This window comes from Benincasa hispida, chromosome 2, assembly GCF_009727055.1.
Source record: "Benincasa hispida cultivar B227 chromosome 2, ASM972705v1, whole genome shotgun sequence".
Classification (NCBI taxonomy): domain Eukaryota; kingdom Viridiplantae; phylum Streptophyta; class Magnoliopsida; order Cucurbitales; family Cucurbitaceae; genus Benincasa; species Benincasa hispida.
Window position 1 is genome coordinate 33,620,079 of NC_052350.1, and position 6,681 is coordinate 33,626,759.

The following is a 6,681-nucleotide window of genomic DNA, read 5'->3' on the forward strand; positions in this document are numbered from 1 at the left end:
ACTAGTGTGCTTTCTTTCTTATTCTTCTTCTTTCTTTCTTTTTTTTTTTTTTTTTTTGACATCTTCAAACTTCTATACAAAATTTTAAATAATGACTAAAGTAATATTTTAGCTTTTCTCAATTAGTTCAATTTTAAAATATTTTGAATTTTAAGACTCAATTTAGCTTCATGTTTCGAAAAATTAGGCTTGTTTTTTTTTACCATTTCTTAGAGAAACATGGTTTATTTGGTTGACATTCTAAATTATGTTTTAAGTTTACAATAAATTAACTGAATTCAATAAATATGTGTTTGACAAAACAATATAGATTTTGTTTTCGAAAATTGTTTTCAAATTTTGTAATCTAACAAGCGTAAATTTTGAGAACAACCTTTTTATATTTGCAGTGTCTCCAAGAGATGAATTTAAAATTTTAATATGCAGATTATATTAAGAAAAATGAAAACTTCTAGAAGTATATTCACTACAAGAAAATTGAGCGATTTCGACCATCTTTTATCGGAGGCTATAAAAAACCTTTGAGAAAGATATACATTTATTGAAGGTATTGGAAAAACCTTTGAAAAATATGTACTTTTTATTGAAGGTTAATAAAAACCTTTGAAAAAGATATATATTTATTGGAGGTTTTGAAAAAACCTTTGAGAAATATGTAGCTTTTATCAAAGGGTAATAAAAACATTTGAGAAAGACATACATTTATCGGAGGCTTTGATAAGTCCTTTGAAAAATATGCACATTTTATTGAAGGTTAATAAATATCTTTGAGAAAGGTTAGGATCGTGAAGATGCGTTAGACGATAGTGAAGATGTGCATGACTTTAAACGATGAGGAGTGACGCACTAGACGATCGGGCTATACGATAGGCAAAGTACTACACGATCAGTGAAAGCGCTAGACGATAAGTGTAGAAGCTGGACAATAGTGCTAGACAATAGTCATGCTGCGCTAAACGATGAGCAGACACGCTACACGATAGACAGAATACTAAGCGATGGGCATTGGATGATAGACGCAGGCGCTGGACAATGACGCTAAGCAATAGGCGGATGCGTTAGACGATCATGAAGATGCGCACGACGTTAAATGATGAGGAGTGACGCGCTAGACGATCGGGCTATATGGTAGGCAAAGTATTGCACGATCAGTGAAAGCGCTAGACAATAAGCGTAGAAGCTAGATGATAACGCTAGATACGATAGCCGTGTTGCACTAAACGATGAGCAGACACGCTACATGATAGACGGAATACTAAGCGACGGGCGTTGGGCGATAGACGCAGGTGCTGGACGATAACGTTAAACGATAAGTAGATGTGTTAGACGATCGTGAAGATGTGCATGACGTTAAACGATGAGGAGTGATGCGCTAGACGATCGGGCTATACGATAAGCAAAGTACTGCATGATCAGTGAAACCGCTAGACGATAAGCGTAGAAGTTGGACGATAGTGCTAGACGATAGCCGTGCTATGCCAAACGATGAGCAAACGCCCTACATGATAGGCAGAATACTAAGCGATGGGCGTTAGGCGATAGACATAGGCACTAGGCGATGATGTTAAGCGATAGGCGGATGCGTTAGACGATGAGGCGTCAGCGCTAAACGATGGAGGTAAACGATGGGTGCAGTAGCTAAACGATAGGCTATGCACGAGTGATATTTATTTATTTTTATTCTGAAATGATAACCAAAATTCATGTCTTGCCCTGCCCTAGATCTGTAATTGCAATTTCTCGCTTTCTTTCATTTCTTTCTTAATCAATGAACCTCTGATTCCTCTTCTCAGCATCAACATGACGATGAATTTTTAATTCTTCGCCCTCGATTCCATGTTCAACTTCTCCTAATCATCTTCCATTTCTATGCTTCTCTTTCTTCTTTTTCCTTCCTGGATGGAACCTCACGTTGGCAATAAGTTTCACCTTGGTCGGAAGATCAGTAGTGGCTCCTTTGGGGAGATCTATCTTGGTTCGTCTAGTTTTTCTCCATTCCAACTTCTCATTATGCTGCTCTATTACAACAACTAGATTTTAATGCTTCAATTTCATCTGCAGGTACTAATATACAGAAGAATGAAGAGGTTGAAATTAAACTCGTAAGTATTCGGATCTTAATTCAACACTACGATTATAGCTCCGCCTACTCTCTCTTTCTTCCTTCGTTTAGATGCACTTCTTTTCCCTTTCTTTTCCCCTACGGGGTCGACGTTTGTGGTTCTAAACTCTATGTATGGCTGTATTTACCACGAATTGTTCCCTTAATTACTGAGCCAACATTTGAATTATACTTAAGGTGCTCCGGACTTTGGTTTTGTATCAGATATGCCAATTGGAGATGTGCCTCCAGTGGTATATGTATGACTGTATTTTCCACGAACTGTTCTCTTAATTATTGAGCCAACATTTGAATTAAACTTAAGGAGCTCCGAACTTTGGTTTTGTATTAGATATGCCAATTGAACTTGCTTAACGCTTGAGTCTATTTGCAGAATTTGTGCCTCTAGTGGTATATGTCGCAGCTCCTCCTTAACTTGCTTAAGGCTTAACCATGATATGGTAATTATCATTAATATGCTTTCTAACTTTTATCATTTCGCGGGTGGCGGGTAAATAGCAATGATTAGCTTGTAGTTGCAGTTATTATATTCTTTTTATTGTTGGTTGGGTGAGGGGGTTGGTCAGATCAGAAGGCACTCATGGCTTGCTGAATGGTTACGACATTAAGTAATTAGCATTAGCATATTGTATTATTTAGTGATTAGTAGTATTTTATGCAGGTAATTTCAGTCATTAAGAGCTTATAAGCTTTCCTTTTCTTGTTCAAGGAACTAATTTGTTTGTTGTAAATCTCAACAGCGTCCTGTGAACGTGCGAAGCATGAGCACAATGACTTGGGTGTCTGTTCTTGTTTCATCTTCGAGAGTGGCCAGTTGGGCTGGGAGAAGGTTGCTGGAGAGGAGTTGATGCAGGGGATAAATGCTCGTGAAGAGAAAAATCTTGTTTTAGTATCTTGTACCGAAATACCTTACGGGAGGGGTCTACATTTCCAAGTGCCTATACTTTTGGTGAGAAATGTTAATCTCTCTTCGTTTTCAAAATCCTCTATAAGACGTCTGTAAACATGTAACTTTTCGGGTTTGTATTGATCAGGATTCCTTTCACACATTTTTATTGAATGTTTTGATAGTTTCTTTTGTTTGAGCTTGAAGGATTTCACTTCATCACTCGATGGTATTCTTATATACATGTTGTTTGTTATATGAATTATATATATTTTAGTGATTATGACCTTTTTTTCCTGACTGTGGCTTTGTACAGTAAGTCCATGTTTTGAAGTATTTTTATGCCTGTACATTACGCTATGGAAGGACGCCATTAATATGAATATAATTTTTGACTTAATGGTATTGTATAGGAGGTTTATTTAATTGTTGCTCACTTTTTCTGGTGATAGATAGAATATTTCGAGGTGATTGCTCTACAAAGCAGGTGTACGAGGAAAGAGCCAGAGAAATTGTATTTTCTGTAGTCAGTGGTATCAACTGTAAGTACACAATTCTATTCCAATTTGAAATCTAATATGTCAAGGCGTCAATGAACTAGTCAAAATCTTACTCCAATATATATGCTTCCAAATTTCCAGCAAGTATTTTTGCACCATGAATGGAATTCTTGAATATTCAGTGACTAATATATTTGATTACATTAGAAGGGTGAGATAATTGTGTTTATTTCACTACACTCTTTACCTTTACTGGAAGCAAGCTCTATTCTTATCGTCTTTGTTTGTTTATTTTCCTTGAAACAAATTTCAGCATGAAGAAAGTGCATTCATTGTGAAATTTTCAGCTATTGAGATATACAATGAAGCTGTTAGAGACCTCCTAAGCACAGATACTAGTCCTCTCAGGTTGCTAGATGACCAGGAGGCGAATATGTTGTTTTTTTACATGTAGGAAAAGAATTCTTATAGTTTTCCTATTTTGGCATTTTACCATAGTTTTTGTTTGTCAGCAGCGAGGAACTATTGTGGAGAAAGTCACCGAGGAAACTTTGAGGGACTGGAACCATTTAAGGGAGCTCATTTCAATTTGTGAAGGTGAAGCATTTTGAAAAAAATTGTCAGTCTCTGATTATTTCATATTTTAATGAAATCTGGTTATAATGTGCAGCTCAACGACGGATTGGAGAGACCTCACTGAATGAGAAAAGTTCTAGATCTCATCCAATTATTAAACTGGTGTACTTCACGTCTCTTCTTAATTAATCCCACGATCAACTGATTTAAGGATTCAATTTTCATCTCAGGGATAAATCAACCAACTTCCTTGTTGATTCATGCAGACAATTGAAAGTTCTGCTTGAGAGTTTTTAGGAAAAAACAATTCAACCACACTTGCTACTAGTGTGGTAATGACCTCTAACCGTATATTGTGTGTACATAACCACACAACTAATATAACTTTTAAGAGACTTCCATACTCAACGACACTTCAATGTGTCACTTTCCCGTCATTTCTAGCAGAGTTTTATTGATTTAGCTGGGAGTGAATATGCAACTCAAGCATTATCAGCAGGGGCGAGATTGAAAGAAGGATATAACATAAATCGCAATTTACTGACTCTGGGTACTGTCATTCGCAAATTAAGGTACTTGAAGTCCTCTTTCCTTCCCTTTACATTGTTTGACATTTTTATTATTCAAGGTCTGTTGGAAACTATTTTGCTCTGTTATTATGGGTCTGGTTCTTCCTGATGTTGTCATTTTTTTCTATTTCCTTTTTCTCCTCTAGATTTGAGTGAATTGTCATTTTTTGCCGAATTGCCACTTGTCACTGATGCATGACATAAAACTCTAGAGGGAGGGAGTAAAAAGTGTTGAAATATAGATAGGTTTTCCCCAGGCAATACAGAAGTTTCTTATGTTCGTATGGTATCTATGTGCAATTCTACAATCATTTTTAATTGTTTTTTTCTTTTTGGCTTTGCGTGTATCCTACTTATACGATCTTAAGATCTATTATTCTGGTTTACTATGTCGTGTGACTTGTGTCTGTATTAATAGTTCAGTTATGCTCCCCACGAGTTTTTGCTTATCAAATGTTTCCTGATGTTTCACTAACTTATATAGCATCTTCCTTATAAAAATTTTCTGTGATAACAAATTTATGGAAAGATATTCAATGGGACTTGAATCTTGGAAAAACTCATTTATGGAAAGATTCACTTTAGCCATTATGGATGCCTTTGTGATTGGAAAGGAACAAAATATTATGTGATGACAAATTTTGGATTAACTTTTGTTACAATGACACATTTTTGGTGTAAAAAAATCAAATTGGTTGATGACTACATGTTATGCGCGCCCCTCCCCCCCCACCCCACTCTTTTTCTATTTCTTTTTGTAAAATTTGTACAGTAAGTGAAGCTCTCTGTATTTTGAAAACCCTTGGTGTTGTAATGTAGTGTAGCAAAGGAAGAAATGGTCATATCAATTACAGAGATTCTAAGCTGACACGAATATTGCAGCCTTGCTTAGGTGGCAATGCTAGAACAACCATCATCTGTACATTGAGCCCTGCAAGAAGTTACGTTGAACATACTAGAAACACTCTCTTGTTCGCTTGTTGTGCAAAAGAGGTGACAACAAAAGCACAGTGACAAGTGGCAATTCGGTGAATATTGTAGCCCTGCTTAGGTGACATGTGTTTGTTTGTTGTAAACATTTGAATTTATATGTGTTAGTTTTGAATTATAATATGTGAATTTGTATTTGTAGTCGGAACTTAAATCATATGCTTCTCAAGTGATTGATGGTACACTTGACATGAACGAGGATTAGATTTTCGTACGAGTATTTGGACCGGAGAAACACGGGCGTGTTCGTGGTTATGGAGTAGGTGTTACTCTTTCTGAGTTGTTTGGATCATCGTTTACTATACGCGATCTTGAGCGTCATCTTAATGAGTCTAAACGACGACTTCAAGAATTTGAACAACAAAGAGAGGTTGAGGTAGAAGCACTTAGGCATTAAATAAGTGAATTAGAAAATCGTTTTGAGGATAGATTTCAAAAAATGATAGCAAAGATGCGTAAAAAATTTGTTTCTAGTTGATCAATTGTAGTTTGATGTTATAGAATTTCGATAGCCTTTTGGTATACTTTTATGATATATAAGTTTACTTCCATCTATGTCATTGTCTATTTTTTCTACTCTATTCGTATACTTTGTAATTCAGGATACTACATGTAGATGAATTAGTAAAAACAACCTTCCGAAATTGTCAATAAATGTGCTAAAAAGTTTTGTACGAGAATTTTCGAAGGATACAATTGTTGATAAATAAGTATTTATGAAGGTTTTAAAAATTTTGAAAACAACATGATAAACCTTTAAAAATAATGAAAACCTTCGAAAAAGACTACTTGATATAGATAATTATCGATAAATAATTTGACAATTATCGAAGATATATAGCCTTTGAAAAATAATAATTTTCGAAGGTTAATTAACCTTTGAAAAATAATATTTTTCAAATGTTAGTAAACCTTGAAAAAGTTTTTTCGACGGGATCTATTTCGACACTTTTCAAAGGTTGAGATAACCTTTGAAAAAAAATGTATTGAAGGTCTATTAAATGTTTTTTTCCGAAGGTTTTGACCTTCGAAAAAGAT

At 35.2% G+C, this 6,681-nt stretch overlaps 1 long non-coding RNA gene across 5 annotated transcripts; it reads left to right on the top strand.

Annotated features, from left to right (window-relative positions):
- Nucleotides 1-2,688: 2,688 nt before the first annotated feature.
- Nucleotides 2,689-6,190, top strand: LOC120071759. Of its 5 annotated transcripts, XR_005480338.1 has the most exons (9): nucleotides 2,689-2,783; nucleotides 2,863-3,071; nucleotides 3,461-3,550; nucleotides 3,822-3,916; nucleotides 4,024-4,105; nucleotides 4,179-4,416; nucleotides 4,532-4,656; nucleotides 5,536-5,704; nucleotides 5,786-6,190. It is a non-coding gene; the product is annotated as an uncharacterized LOC120071759 (long non-coding RNA). The 5 variants fall into 5 exon arrangements; XR_005480339.1 differs by having other exon boundaries at nucleotides 4,179-4,656; nucleotides 5,473-5,704; XR_005480336.1 differs by having other exon boundaries at nucleotides 4,179-4,656.
- Nucleotides 6,191-6,681: the final 491 nt, after the last annotated feature.